Source organism: Ranitomeya variabilis, chromosome 2, assembly GCF_051348905.1.
Source record: "Ranitomeya variabilis isolate aRanVar5 chromosome 2, aRanVar5.hap1, whole genome shotgun sequence".
NCBI lineage: Eukaryota > Metazoa > Chordata > Amphibia > Anura > Dendrobatidae > Ranitomeya > Ranitomeya variabilis.
The window spans coordinates 922,416,657-922,433,345 of NC_135233.1; positions in this window are offsets into that span (position 1 = coordinate 922,416,657).

Below are 16,689 nucleotides of genomic sequence, written 5' to 3' on the forward strand. Positions count from 1 at the left end.
TCTCTGGCGGTGGTGGTGCGCACCCAACGTCAGACACACCGTTGTAACATGAGGGGCCCTGGGGCGGTCCCGCCGGCCTCAAGAGAGTTCCCCCCTACCCCAGCTCAAAATGTGCTCTACCACGTGCAAAATTATGTCGCACAGCTCCACCAATCTTTAGTCTATTCGCTGACATCATTCAATGTCTGGCACTGACAATACAAATTTGTAGACATCTATGATGCAACTTAAAGTAGTCTGTGTCTGTGTCCTATATTGGCACCATTAAATAGTTACTGCCAAATTACTATGTCAGAAACTCAGTAGATGAGCCCACCCCTGTACCTAAGTATGCCACCTTTTTTTTTTGTTTTGGTTGTTTTGCGAGACATTAACATCTATTTATATTTTGGGAGTACTGGGACAGACACTCCTTGCACTACTCCTCCACTCACCACCAAGCTGCCTGTGTATCCATGTAACCGCTGTAAAACTGCCATGAGCCTATTGTTTGTTATTTTAGGCCTTTGATAGCCTGTCTGCGGCCCCTACTTGCAATACTCCTCCACTGACCACCAAGCTGCCTGCCCGTGTATCCATGTAACCGCTGTGAAACTGCCATGAGCCTATTGTTTGTTATGTTAGGCCTTTGATAGCCTGTCTGCGGTCCCTACTTTAAATACTCCTCCACTGACCAGACCACTGCTGCCCGTGTACCCCTGGAACCAATTATAAAGTGCCTACAGCCAGCCCATTTTCTTATGTTAGGCCTTTGAAGCCTGTCTGCGGTCCCTACTTTAAATACTCCTCCACTGACCACCAAGCTGCCTGCCCGTGTATCCATGTAACCGCTGTAAAACTGCCATGAGCCTATTGTTTGTTATTTTAGGCCTTTGATAGCCTGTCTGCGGCCCCTACTTGCAATACTCCTCCACTGACCACAATGCTGCCTGGAGTGCCTGCCTGTGTATCCATGTAACCGATGTAAAACTGCCATGACTGCCTACTGTTTGTTATTTTAGGCCTTTGATAGCCTGTCTGCAGCCCCTACTTGCAATACTCCTCCACTGACCACCAAGCTGCCTGCCCGTGTATCCATGTAACCGCTGTGAAACTGCCATGAGCCTATTGTTTGTTATGTTAGGCCTTTGATAGCCTGTCTGCGGTCCCTACTTTAAATACTCCTCCACTGACCAGACCACTGCTGCCCGTGTACCCCTGGAACCAATTATAAAGTGCCTACAGCCAGCCCATTTTCTTATGTTAGGCCTTTGAAGCCTGTCTGCGGTCCCTACTTTAAATACTCCTCCACTGACCACCAAGCTGCCTGCCCGTGTATCCATGTAACCGCTGTAAAACTGCCATGAGCCTATTGTTTGTTATTTTAGGCCTTTGATAGCCTGTCTGCGGCCCCTACTTGCAATACTCCTCCACTGACCACAATGCTGCCTGGAGTGCCTGCCTGTGTATCCATGTAACCGATGTAAAACTGCCATGACTGCCTACTGTTTGTTATTTTAGGCCTTTGATAGCCTGTCTGCAGCCCCTACTTGCAATACTCCTCCACTGACCACCAAGCTGCCTGCCCGTGTATCCATGTAACCGCTGTGAAACTGCCATGAGCCTATTGTTTGTTATGTTAGGCCTTTGATAGCCTGTCTGCGGTCCCTACTTTAAATACTCCTCCACTGACCAGACCACTGCTGCCCGTGTACCCCTGGAACCAATTATAAAGTGCCTACAGCCAGCCCATTTTCTTATGTTAGGCCTTTGAAGCCTGTCTGCGGTCCCTACTTTAAATACTCCTCCACTGACCACCAAGCTGCCTGCCCGTGTATCCATGTAACCGCTGTAAAACTGCCATGAGCCTATTGTTTGTTATTTTAGGCCTTTGATAGCCTGTCTGCGGCCCCTACTTGCAATACTCCTCCACTGACCACAATGCTGCCTGGAGTGCCTGCCTGTGTATCCATGTAACCGATGTAAAACTGCCATGACTGCCTACTGTTTGTTATTTTAGGCCTTTGATAGCCTGTCTGCAGCCCCTACTTGCAATACTCCTCCACTGACCACCAAGCTGCCTGCCCGTGTATCCATGTAACCGCTGTGAAACTGCCATGAGCCTATTGTTTGTTATGTTAGGCCTTTGATAGCCTGTCTGCGGTCCCTACTTTAAATACTCCTCCACTGACCAGACCACTGCTGCCCGTGTACCCCTGGAACCAATTATAAAGTGCCTACAGCCAGCCCATTTTCTTATGTTAGGCCTTTGAAGCCTGTCTGCGGTCCCTACTTTAAATACTCCTCCACTGACCACCAAGCTGCCTGCCCGTGTATCCATGTAACCGCTGTAAAACTGCCATGAGCCTATTGTTTGTTATTTTAGGCCTTTGATAGCCTGTCTGCGGCCCCTACTTGCAATACTCCTCCACTGACCACAATGCTGCCTGGAGTGCCTGCCTGTGTATCCATGTAACCGATGTAAAACTGCCATGACTGCCTACTGTTTGTTATTTTAGGCCTTTGATAGCCTGTCTGCAGCCCCTACTTGCAATACTCCTCCACTGACCACACCAATGCTGCCCGTGTACCCCTGGAACCTATTTAAAAGTTCATAGAGCCTAGTTATATATTTTATTTACTATTAATAAGGCCATGATGGACTACGCTGTACCACGCTACAAGCTAACCAGTCGACACTTCTTTTGCGAGAAAAGCCATCCCAACCCTCCACCAGCATGTAGAAGACCGCATTGTCCATGCACTCTGGCAATCTGTGAGTACAAAGGTGCACCTGACAACAGACGCATGGACCTGTAGGCATGGCCACGGAAGATTACGTGTCCATTACGGCGCAATGGGTTAATGTGGTGGATGCATGGTCCACAGGGGACAGCCTACTAAGTCTGTCTGCAGTCCCTAATTCAAATTGTCCTCCACTGTCTAAATCGGAACTTCCACCTTCTGGCTTTCGGCCTATAGTATCAGAAATTAAACTGCATTTGGCCTTCAACTTTGGTTAGGGCCTACTAACGGCTTCTGCCCCTCCCTGGTGTTGCCCTCAACTAAATAAAGCTGAGCTTCAACCTTCCGGCTCTCATTATGTGGTTTAAAAAAAAAAAATGGTGGTTAGGGCCTACTAACGGCTTCTGCCCCTCCCTGGTGTTGCCCTCAACTAAATAAAGCTGAGCTTCAACCTTCTGCTCCAAATTACCATTTTAAAAAATGCAATAGGCTTTTCAGGCCTACTAAAGGTGTCTGTCTGTGTGCCCCTCCCTGGTGTTGTCCTCAACTAAATAAAGCTGAGCTTCAACCTTCCGGCTCTCATTATGTGGTTTTAAAAAAAAAAATGGTGGTTAGGGCCTACTAACGGCTTCTGCCCCTCCCTGGTGTTGTCCTCAACTAAATAAAGCTGAGCTTCAACCTTCCGGCTCTCATTATGTGGTTTTAAAAAAAAAAATGGTGGTTAGGGCCTACTAACGGCTTCTGCCCCTCCCTGGTGTTGTCCTCAACTAAATAAAGCTGAGCTTCAACCTTCCGGCTCTCATTATGTGGTTTTAAAAAAAAAATGGTGGTTAGGGCCTACTAACGGCTTCTGCCCCTCCCTGGTGTTGCCCTCAACTAAATAAAGCTGAGCTTCAACCTTCTGCTCCAAATTACCATTTTGAAAAATGCAATAGGCTTTTCAGGCCTACAAAAGGTGTCTGTCTGTGTGCCCCTCCCTGGTGTTGTCCTCAACTAAATAAAGCTGAGCTTCAACCTTCCGGCTCTCATTATGTGGTTTTAAAAAAAAAAATGGTGGTTAGGGCCTACTAACGGCTTCTGCCCCTCCCTGGTGTTGTCCTCAACTAAATAAAGCTGAGCTTCAACCTTCCGGCTCTCATTATGTGGTTTTAAAAAAAAAATGGTGGTTAGGGCCTACTAACGGCTTCTGCCCCTCCCTGGTGTTGTCCTCAACTAAATAAAGCTGAGCTTCAACCTTCCGGCTCTCATTATGTGGTTTTAAAAAAAAAATGGTGGTTAGGGCCTACTAACGGCTTCTGCCCCTCCCTGGTGTTGCCCTCAACTAAATAAAGCTGAGCTTCAACCTTCTGCTCCAAATTACCATTTTGAAAAATGCAATAGGCTTTTCAGGCCTACTAAAGGTGTCTGTCTGTGTGCCCCTCCCTGGTGTTGTCCTCAACTAAATAAAGCTGAGCTTCAACCTTCCGGCTCTCATTATGTGGTTTTAAAAAAAAAAATGGTGGTTAGGGCCTACTAACGGCTTCTGCCCCTCCCTGGTGTTGTCCTCAACTAAATAAAGCTGAGCTTCAACCTTCCGGCTCTCATTATGTGGTTTTAAAAAAAAAATGGTGGTTAGGGCCTACTAACGGCTTCTGCCCCTCCCTGGTGTTGCCCTCAACTAAATAAAGCTGAGCTTCAACCTTCTGCTCCAAATTACCATTTTGAAAAATGCAATAGGCTTTTCAGGCCTACTAAAGGTGTCTGTCTGTGTGCCCCTCCCTGGTGTTGTCCTCAACTAAATAAAGCTGAGCTTCAACCTTCCGGCTCTCATTATGTGGTTTAAAAAAAAAAAATGGTGGTTAGGGCCTACTAACGGCTTCTGCCCCTCCCTGGTGTTGCCCTCAAGTAAATAAAGCTGAGCTTCAACCTTCTGCTCCAAATTACCATTTTAAAAAATGCAATAGGCTTTTCAGGCCTACTAAAGGTGTCTGTCTGTGTGCCCCTCCCTGGTGTTGTCCTCAACTAAATAAAGCTGAGCTTCAACCTTCCGGCTCTCATTATGTGGTTTTAAAAAAAAAAATGGTGGTTAGGGCCTACTAACGGCTTCTGCCCCTCCCTGGTGTTGCCCTCAACTAAATAAAGCTGAGCTTCAACCTTCTGCTCCAAATTACCATTTTAAAAAATGCAATAGGCTTTTCAGGCCTACTAAAGGTGTCTGTCTGTGTGCCCCTCCCTGGTGTTGTCCTCAACTAAATAAAGCTGAGCTTCAACCTTCCGGCTCTCATTATGTGGTTTTAAAAAAAAAAATGGTGGTTAGGGCCTACTAACGGCTTCTGCCCCTCCCTGGTGTTGTCCTCAACTAAGTAAAGCTGAGCTTCAACCTTCCGGCTCTCATTATGTGGTTTTAAAAAAAAAAATGGTGGTTAGGGCCTACTAACGGCTTCTGCCCCTCCCTGGTGTTGTCCTCAACTAAATAAAGCTGAGCTTCAACCTTCCGGCTCTCATTATGTGGTTTTAAAAAAAAAATGGTGGTTAGGGCCTACTAACGGCTTCTGCCCCTCCCTGGTGTTGCCCTCAACTAAATAAAGCTGAGCTTCAACCTTCTGCTCCAAATTACCATTTTGAAAAATGCAATAGGCTTTTCAGGCCTACAAAAGGTGTCTGTCTGTGTGCCCCTCCCTGGTGTTGTCCTCAACTAAATAAAGCTGAGCTTCAACCTTCCGGCTCTCATTATGTGGTTTTAAAAAAAAAAATGGTGGTTAGGGCCTACTAACGGCTTCTGCCCCTCCCTGGTGTTGTCCTCAACTAAATAAAGCTGAGCTTCAACCTTCCGGCTCTCATTATGTGGTTTTAAAAAAAAAATGGTGGTTAGGGCCTACTAACGGCTTCTGCCCCTCCCTGGTGTTGTCCTCAACTAAATAAAGCTGAGCTTCAACCTTCCGGCTCTCATTATGTGGTTTTAAAAAAAAAATGGTGGTTAGGGCCTACTAACGGCTTCTGCCCCTCCCTGGTGTTGCCCTCAACTAAATAAAGCTGAGCTTCAACCTTCTGCTCCAAATTACCATTTTGAAAAATGCAATAGGCTTTTCAGGCCTACTAAAGGTGTCTGTCTGTGTGCCCCTCCCTGGTGTTGTCCTCAACTAAATAAAGCTGAGCTTCAACCTTCCGGCTCTCATTATGTGGTTTTAAAAAAAAAAATGGTGGTTAGGGCCTACTAACGGCTTCTGCCCCTCCCTGGTGTTGTCCTCAACTAAATAAAGCTGAGCTTCAACCTTCCGGCTCTCATTATGTGGTTTTAAAAAAAAAATGGTGGTTAGGGCCTACTAACGGCTTCTGCCCCTCCCTGGTGTTGCCCTCAACTAAATAAAGCTGAGCTTCAACCTTCTGCTCCAAATTACCATTTTGAAAAATGCAATAGGCTTTTCAGGCCTACTAAAGGTGTCTGTCTGTGTGCCCCTCCCTGGTGTTGTCCTCAACTAAATAAAGCTGAGCTTCAACCTTCCGGCTCTCATTATGTGGTTTAAAAAAAAAAAATGGTGGTTAGGGCCTACTAACGGCTTCTGCCCCTCCCTGGTGTTGCCCTCAAGTAAATAAAGCTGAGCTTCAACCTTCTGCTCCAAATTACCATTTTAAAAAATGCAATAGGCTTTTCAGGCCTACTAAAGGTGTCTGTCTGTGTGCCCCTCCCTGGTGTTGTCCTCAACTAAATAAAGCTGAGCTTCAACCTTCCGGCTCTCATTATGTGGTTTTAAAAAAAAAAATGGTGGTTAGGGCCTACTAACGGCTTCTGCCCCTCCCTGGTGTTGCCCTCAACTAAATAAAGCTGAGCTTCAACCTTCTGCTCCAAATTACCATTTTAAAAAATGCAATAGGCTTTTCAGGCCTACTAAAGGTGTCTGTCTGTGTGCCCCTCCCTGGTGTTGTCCTCAACTAAATAAAGCTGAGCTTCAACCTTCCGGCTCTCATTATGTGGTTTAAAAAAAAAAAATGGTGGTTAGGGCCTACTAACGGCTTCTGCCCCTCCCTGGTGTTGCCCTCAACTAAATAAAGCTGAGCTTCAACCTTCTGCTCCAAATTACCATTTTAAAAAATGCAATAGGCTTTTCAGGCCTACTAAAGGTGTCTGTCTGTGTGCCCCTCCCTGGTGTTGTCCTCAACTAAATAAAGCTGAGCTTCAACCTTCCGGCTCTCATTATGTGGTTTTAAAAAAAAAAATGGTGGTTAGGGCCTACTAACGGCTTCTGCCCCTCCCTGGTGTTGTCCTCAACTAAATAAAGCTGAGCTTCAACCTTCCGGCTCTCATTATGTGGTTTTAAAAAAAAAAATGGTGGTTAGGGCCTACTAACGGCTTCTGCCCCTCCCTGGTGTTGTCCTCAACTAAATAAAGCTGAGCTTCAACCTTCCGGCTCTCATTATGTGGTTTAAAAAAAAAAATGGTGGTTAGGGCCTACTAACGGCTTCTGCCCCTCCCTGGTGTTGCCCTCAACTAAATAAAGCTGAGCTTCAACCTTCTGCTCCAAATTACCATTTTAAAAAATGCAATAGGCTTTTCCGGCCTACTAAAGGTGTCTGCCCCTCCCTGGTGTTGTCCTCAACTGAACAAAGCTGAGCTTCAACCTTCCGGCTCTCATTATGTGGTTTTAAAAAAAAAATGGTGGTTAGGGCCTACTAACGGCTTCTGCCCCTCCCTGGTGTTGCCCTCAACTAAATAAAGCTGAGCTTCAACCTTCTGCTCCAAATTACCATTTTGAAAAATGCAATAGGCTTTTCAGGCCTACTAAAGGTGTCTGTCTGTGTGCCCCTCCCTGGTGTTGTCCTCAACTAAATAAAGCTGAGCTTCAACCTTCCGGCTCTCATTATGTGGTTTAAAAAAAAAAAATGGTGGTTAGGGCCTACTAACGGCTTCTGCCCCTCCCTGGTGTTGCCCTCAAGTAAATAAAGCTGAGCTTCAACCTTCTGCTCCAAATTACCATTTTAAAAAATGCAATAGGCTTTTCAGGCCTACTAAAGGTGTCTGTCTGTGTGCCCCTCCCTGGTGTTGTCCTCAACTAAATAAAGCTGAGCTTCAACCTTCCGGCTCTCATTATGTGGTTTTAAAAAAAAAAATGGTGGTTAGGGCCTACTAACGGCTTCTGCCCCTCCCTGGTGTTGCCCTCAACTAAATAAAGCTGAGCTTCAACCTTCTGCTCCAAATTACCATTTTAAAAAATGCAATAGGCTTTTCAGGCCTACTAAAGGTGTCTGTCTGTGTGCCCCTCCCTGGTGTTGTCCTCAACTAAATAAAGCTGAGCTTCAACCTTCCGGCTCTCATTATGTGGTTTAAAAAAAAAAAATGGTGGTTAGGGCCTACTAACGGCTTCTGCCCCTCCCTGGTGTTGCCCTCAAGTAAATAAAGCTGAGCTTCAACCTTCTGCTCCAAATTACCATTTTAAAAAATGCAATAGGCTTTTCCGGCCTACTAAAGGTGTCTGCCCCTCCCTGGTGTTGTCCTCAACTGAACAAAGCTGAGCTTCAACCTTCCGGCTCTCATTATGTGGTTTTAAAAAAAAAATGGTGGTTAGGGCCTACTAACGGCTTCTGCCCCTCCCTGGTGTTGCCCTCAACTAAATAAAGCTGAGCTTCAACCTTCTGCTCCAAATTACCATTTTGAAAAATGCAATAGGCTTTTCAGGCCTACTAAAGGTGTCTGTCTGTGTGCCCCTCCCTGGTGTTGTCCTCAACTAAATAAAGCTGAGCTTCAACCTTCCGGCTCTCATTATGTGGTTTAAAAAAAAAAAATGGTGGTTAGGGCCTACTAACGGCTTCTGCCCCTCCCTGGTGTTGCCCTCAAGTAAATAAAGCTGAGCTTCAACCTTCTGCTCCAAATTACCATTTTAAAAAATGCAATAGGCTTTTCCGGCCTACTAAAGGTGTCTGCCCCTCCCTGGTGTTGTCCTCAACTGAACAAAGCTGAGCTTCCACATTCTGGCTTTCGCCCTATACTATCAGATATTAAACTGCATTTGGCCTACTAGTGTGGTTAGGCCCTTGAAACAGTGTCTGCTGCTCTTGGGTTTGCTACTCCACTGAACAAAGCAATGCCGCCTGTTTAGTCCTGTTACCAATTTTGAACTGCATGTAGCCTACTTTATTCTTTGGCCCTATATCTGTTTCCTCCTCATCCTGCCCATTGCCCAGCCACTGCTAAATGAGTCTGCTGGTACATTGACCTAGACCACTACATTCCCCTTGTACTCTACACAGCCAGAATCTGTCCCTGCTGAAAGTAAGGTTCCCCTTCCCGCATGTTATACCACCTTACACAGGGACAAAGAGGAAGGTGCAGATGAAAGTGCAGGTTCCTTCATCAGGTGGGGGGGCATACTCGTTGGCGACGTCACTGGCACAGGGCCCCTCAGAGTACGCAAAAGTGTCGCTGCTGGTGGGAGGCGCCCCCGCCATGCAAACACACCGCCGTACTTTGAGGGGCCCTGTGCCAGTGGCAATGCGAACGAGTGGGCCCCCCCCCTGCTTGCTCAGGATCACAGCACTTGCAACTTTTAAATACTTACCTTTCCCTGCAACACCGCCGTGACGTAGTCCGCATTTCCTGGGCCCACGAAAAACTTGAGCCAGCCCTACTCCCCCCACAACTTTCACCCAATTCCCTATGCCCAACTATTATTATACAGTTAATTAAGATTGGCAAGCTTCAGAAACAAGAATGGATGTTTTTGGCATTAAAATGGGCACTGTAGGTGTTTTCCTGGCCTCCACTCACTGCCGACTATGCTTCCCCATTGACTTGCATTGGGTTTCGTGTTTCGGTCGATCCCCGACTTTTAGCGATAATCGGCCGACTGCACTCGACTCGACTCTGGACAAAATCGGGTTTCCCAAAACCCTACTCGATCTTAAAAAAATGAAAGTCGCTCAACCCTAGTCTTCATGTATGTCTGGGCCCACTGCAACCATTTCTGCTTGTGAACACTATTTAGGGGTGGCCGAATAGTAGGTTTATGCACCACAGCATGCCTTTGAAGGTTCCTACACCTTGAGTTTCGAGGGACTCCAGAGCCACCAGCAGCTTCAAATAATTGTTTGCTGCTTTGTAATGGTATTTTGGCAGCTGCTCTCTTAATCTAATGAATTTGTCTGGCAGAAACCCTCCTCATTATGCCTTTATCTGCATGAACTCTGTGCTCTGTTTCAGTCACAAATCTCTTCACAGTATGATGATCACTCTAAAGTTTTCGTGAAATATCTAATATTTTCATACCTTGTCCAAGGCATTGCACTATTTTCAGCAGCAGAGAGATTCTTTTTATTTCCCATATTGCTTGAAACCTGTGGCCTGCTTAATAATGTGGAACATCATTTTTAAGTAGTTTTCCTTTAATTAGATTCACCTGGAAAAGTAATTATCACATGTGTTTAAGATTGATTTCAGTGATCCATTGAGCCTTGAGACACAATACCATCCACGAGTTTATTTGAAAAACAAGACAATTACATCTTTATGACACAAATTCTATTTGCAGAATAATTTGGAACACATTGTAGAAGCTGGTCCAACTTCAGTGGAAATGCCTCAAGACAAGGAAATTATGTTCTGTTGTGTGTGTGTGGCCTCCACGTGCCTGTATGACCTTCCTACAATGCCTGGGCATGCTCCTGATGAGGATGCTAAGGGATCTCCTCCCAGACCTGGACTAAATCATCCGCCAACTCCTGGACAGCCTGTGGTGCAACGTGACTTTGGTGGATGGTGCAACACATGATGTCCCAGATATGTTCAATCGGATTCATGTCTGGGGAATGGGCGGGCCAGTCCATAGATTCAATGCCTTCATCTTGCAGGAACTGCTGACACACTCCAGTCACATAAGGTCTGGCATTGTCCTGCATTAGGAGGAATCCAGGGCCAACCGCACCAGCATATGGTCTCACAAGGGGTCTGAGGATTTCATCTCGGCACTTAATGGCAGTCAAGCTACCTCTGTAGAGCACATGGAGGGCTGTGCGGCCCTCCAAAGAAATGGCAACCCACACCATTACTGACCCACTGCCAAACCGGTCATGCTGAAGGATTTTTCAGGCAGCAGATCACTCTCCACGGCGTCTCCAGACTCTGTTAAGTGCACTCAGAACCTGCTTTCATCTGTGAAGAGCACAAGGCTTCAGTGGCAAATGTGCCAATCCTGGTGTTCTTTGGCAAATGCCAAGCATCCTGCACGGTGTTGGGCTGTGAGCACAACCAACATTCATGGACTTCGGGCACTAAGACCATCCTCATGGAGTCGGTTTCTAACCATTTGTGCAGACAAATGCACATTTGTTTTCCAGATGGAAGACATTTTGCAGGGCCCAGGCAGCGCTCCTCCTGTTCCTCCTTGCACAAAGGCTGAGGCAGCGGTCCTGCTGCTGGGTTGTTGCCCTCCTATGGCCCTTTCCACATCTCCTGGTGTAGTAGCCTGTCTCCTGGTAGCACCTCCAGCCTCTGGACACTATGTTTACAGACACTGCAAACTTTCCTGCCACAGCTTGCAATAATGTGCCATCCTGGATGAGCTGCACTACCTGAGCCACTTGTGTGGGTTGTAGAGACAGTCTCATGCTACCACGAGTGTGAAAGCACAACCAACTATCAAAAGTGGCCAAAACATCAGCCAAAAAGCATTGGTACTGAGATGTGGTCTGTGGTCCCCACCTGCAGAACCACTCCTTTATTGAGTGTGCCTAGATAATTGCCAATAATTTCCATCTGTTGTCTATTCCATTTGCGCAACAGCATGTGAAATTGATTGTCAAACATTGTTGCTTCCTAAGAGGACAGTTTGATTTCACAGAAGTCTATATTACTTGGAGTTATATTCTGTTGTTTAAGTGTTCCCTTTATTTTTTTGAGCAGTGTATATATATATATATATATATATATATATATATATATATATATATATATATATATATATATATATATATATATATATACAAAGGAAATGTTTCATCTTTAATTTTAGGCCGTTAAGAGATCATTTCATCTTCAACTTGCTTAACTGTTCACAATGGCAGTAACTTTGACCAGGGGTGCCAACATTTTTACATGCCACTGTACATGAAACACGGGCATCTGTATGAGACTTAACTAGTGAGTGGCATAAATGTAACCAAGGCAGTTAGAAAATTTGCCAAATCTGTCACGATGGCTGTTTGATATATTTGTTGCATTTTTGGCACCCTTCTTGTTTAATATGCTGTATGTTAGATCACAATTAGGTAGGGAAGATGTCCAGCAACAGATCCAAAGAGTTAAGTGTTAAAACAACTGTTTATTTAAAAAAAATGATTCAAAATATTTTTTTTGTTTAAAAAAATAAATTGTATCATATTAGTAAAAATTTCATATCTCTAGGAGTGCCCCAGACTGATTTGTTTTAAACTGCTTGTTGGTCAATCTGGCACATTTCCAGGGATATGCAATTTTTACTAATATGATACAAAACATTTTTTGAAAAAAAAAATGTTAATCGTTTTTTGAAATAAATGTTTTTAACATTTACCTGTCCAGATCTGCTGTTGAACATCTTCCTTACCAAGTTGTCTTCATTTCCTGCTGCCGACACAGGCATTCATGCCCCTGCACTAACGGAGTACTGCAGTTTATGGGTGAGCTCACTGACCATTTTTTCTATGTGAATGTATCAGTAACAGTATTTTGCTTCTAAAAGATGGAACACATCAGTGGTTCCCTTTTTTACATATTGTCATTGCCAAATAACTTCTTGTCTAGACATTTTTGCAAAGTACTGAGTGTGATGCAAATGTGATTTTTTTTTTTCACATTTAATTAATAATCTTGGTAAAAACTTATATGATCTGCCATAGATAATACTAGAAATCTGACTCAACCATAGTAGTAAATATGCCATTAAGTCTCCAGGTTGTATATCCTTTGATGATAGGCAATGTAGGAAGTGAAGAGGAAGACGCATGGCACAACCGTCAGGTAATTAAAACATTTTTGTTTATTCAAACTTCTTTAAAACTATGATCTGTCCAGACTAGTGTTGAGTAGTGTTGAGCGATACCTTCCGATATCGGAAAGTATCGGTATCGGAAAGTATCGGCCGATAAAATCAAAGTATCGGATCTAATCCGATACCGATACCCGATCCCAATGCAAGTCAATGGGACGAAAATATCGGAATTAAAATAAACCCTTTATAAACTTGTAGGTTCATTCTACATGAAGGAAAACAACTAAGAATAATGTAGGATGTATTGGGGGAGGTGGCGGAGACATTAAAGGCACAGAGGTTTAGCCCAATCAAATAGAATAGCAGGATTTTTATTTTTTTTTATGACGTTCGGCGTTAGAAACTTTTTGACTGTTATTTTTTTTTAATTTTATTTTGTCAGATATTGATGTTTCACTACTTCCACGCCCTTCACCTTCTTTTTTACTTCTCCCACACTTTCTTCTTCATTATCCTCATCATCAGCTTCTTTGACATCAACTTCTTCACCTTATTCATCTTCTTCTTCATCTTCTACCTATTATTTTTTTTGGTACATTGTTCATATTCTTTTTATTTTACTATTATCTTCTTCATATTCAACTTCTTCATCATATTCTTATTTGTGACAGGCATTCCCATAGTTGTTATCTATAAAAGTTTGAAGATTACACCTTCCGTTCTGCCTGTCACAAAACAGTTACATTTGTCCGCGTTCAGTTTGGCCTGCAGCATCAGGCTTTATCCAGGGGCACCACGAGGAGGAACGGACTCACCCCCATACACTGCTTAGTCTTCTTCTGCTTATAATTTAGATAATATCTTTTGCTCTGATATTTAGTCTTATGCTTAATGTTCTGCTCTTTGTTCTGCAGCCTCTTGTTCTTCTGCTTCTCGGTCTTCCAGGTCGTCGTTGTCTCCAGGGTCGTCGTCTCCGGGGTCGTCGTCATCGGGGTGGTCTTCAGGGTCATCGTCTCCAGGGTCGTCGTCATCACGGTGGTTGTCGTCTCCGGGGTCGTCGTCATCGGGGTGGTCTTCAGGGTCATCGTCTCCAGGGTCGTCGTCATCACGGTGGTTGTCGTCTCTGGTGTCGTCGTCATCTTAGGGGTGGTCTTCCGGGTCATCGTGTTTAGTCTCTTGAACTTGGAAATGTAGCAGAAGGTACAAGAAGGCTGAGAAAATGCCGAGAAACAGCTGATGGAACTGGAACTCGGATGGCTACCCGAAGGTCCAAGAGCCAATGGAACTACCGAGGACCAGCTGACGTTACTGGAACCCGGTTACTAAGCAGGAGGTACCCGTGCCTGAAAGCACTACCAAGGACCACCTGACGTTGGTGGTACTCGGATACCCAGAGGGAGGCATCTAAGCCAAAGGCTCTGCCCGGAACCAGCTGACGGTACTGGAACCAGGATGGGGAGCAGAAGGTACAAGAGCAAAAGACACTGCCGAGAACCAGCTGACGGTGCTGGAACCCGGATGGGTAGCCGAAGGTCCAAGAGCCAATGGAACTACCGAGGACCAGCTGACGTTACTGGAACCCGGTTACTAAGCAGGAGGTACCCGTGCCTGAAAGCACTACCAAGGACCACCTGACGTTGGTGGAACTCGGATACCCAGAGGGAGGCACCTAAGCCAAAGGCTCTGCCCAGAACCAGCTGATGGTACTGGAACCAGGATGGGGAGCAGAAGGTATAAGAGCAAAAGACACTGCCGAGAACCAGCTGACGGTGCTGGAACCCGGATGGGTAGCCGAAGGTCCAAGAGCCAATGGAACTACCGAGGACCAGCTGACGTTACTGGAACCCGGTTACTAAGCAGGAGGTACCCGTGCCTGAAAGCACTACCAAGGACCACCTGACGTTGGTGGAACTCGGATACCCAGAGGGAGGCACCTAAGCCAAAGGCTCTGCCCGGAACCAGCTGACGGTGCTGGAACCAGGATGGGGACCTATTCAAGCTTGTCTTCCTAGAGCCCCAACTGGCGGTGTTGGAGCCCAGGGTCAGCAGGAGGAGGAGATGGAGCAGAGTGTAGGCCGAAGCCTGCACTGGCGGCAGCTTTGGGTCTGTTGTGCCTGCGTGGCAGTTGCAGGACACGTTGCCGGCTGCACAGCAGGGGAACAGCTGGCGGTGCTGAACCCCACTGACACATTGGCTGGTGTTTTTCTCTGTGCAGCTAGCAGTACCGGTGTTATGACCCCAATGGCGAGGGTCTCAGAGGAACGTGGAAGTCTGCAGAATACAAAAATCCAGCTCATAGGGCAGTGGTAACTGGGTTGACCATATATCTACTCCTAACGCCAACACTAGAAGTAGCCGGGGATCATTCCTACGTTGATTCTAGATGACACGCGCCAGCCGGAGAATCTAGCTACCCCTAGTAGAGGAAAACAAAGACCTTTCTTGCCTCCAGAGAAGGGGACCCCAAAGCTGGATAGAAGCCCCCCACAAATAATGATGGTGAGGTAAGAGGAAATGACCAACACAGAAATGAACCAGGTTTAGCACAGAGAGGCCCGCTTACTGATAGCAGAATAAAGAAAGGTAACTTATATGGTCAACAAAAACCCTATCAAAATCCACACTGGAAATTCAAGAACCCCCGAACCGTCTAACGGTCCGGGGGGAGAACACCAGCCCCCCTAGAGCTTCCAGCAAAGGTCAGGATATAGTTTTGGAACAAGCTGGACAAAAATACAAAACCAAAACAAATAGCAAAAAGCAAAAGGCAGACTTAGCTGATATAACTGGAACCAGGATCAGTAGACAAGAGCACAGCAGACTAGCTCTGATAACTACGTTGCCAGGCATTGAACTGAAGGTCCAGGGAGCTTATATAGCAACACCCCTAACTAACGACCCAGGTGCGGATAAAAGGAATGACAGAAAAACCAGAGTCAAAAAACTAGTAACCACTAGAGGGAGCAAAAAGCAAATTCACAACAGTACCCCCCCCTTAGTGAGGGGTCACCGAACCCTCACCACGACCACCAGGGCGATCAGGATGAGCGGCATGAAAGGCACGAACTAAATCGGCCGCATGAACATCAGAGGCGACCACCCAGGAATTATCCTCCTGACCATAGCCCTTCCACTTGACCAGGTACTGAAGCCTCCGCCTGGAGAGGCGAGAATCCAAGATCTTCTCCACCACGTACTCCAACTCGCCCTCAACCAACACCGGAGCAGGAGGCTCAGCAGAAGGAACTACAGGCACAATGTACCGCCGCAACAAGGACCTATGAAATACATTGTGAATAGCAAACGACACAGGAAGATCCAGACGAAAAGATACAGGATTAAGGATTTCCAATATCTTGTAAGGCCCAATAAAACGAGGTTTAAATTTGGGAGAGGAGACCTTCATAGGAACAAAGCGGGAAGAAAGCCATACCAAATCCCCAACGCGTAGTCGGGGACCCACACCGCGGCGGCGGTTGGCAAAGCGCTGAGCCTTCTCCTGTGACAACTTCAAGTTGTCCACCACATGATTCCAGATCTGCTGCAACCTATCCACCACAGAATCCACCCCAGGACAGTCAGAAGGCTCCACATGACCCGAAGAAAAGCGAGGATGGAAACCAGAGTTGCAGAAAAAAGGTGAAACCAAGGTGGCGGAACTAGCCCGATTATTAAGGGCAAACTCAGCCAACGGCAAGAATGTCACCCAATCGTCCTGATCAGCAGAGACAAAACACCTCAAATAAGCCTCCAAAGTCTGATTGGTTCGCTCCGTCTGTCCATTAGTCTGAGGATGGAAAGCAGACGAAAACGACAAATCAATGCCCATCCTACTACAAAAGGATCGCCAGAACCTGGAAACGAACTGGGATCCTCTGTCAGACACAATATTCTCAGGGATGCCGTGCAAACGAACCACGTTCTGGAAAAACACAGGAACCAGATCGGAAGAGGAAGGCAGCTTAGGCAAAGGAACCAAATGGACCATCTTGGAGAAGCGATCACATATCACCCAGATAACGGACATGCC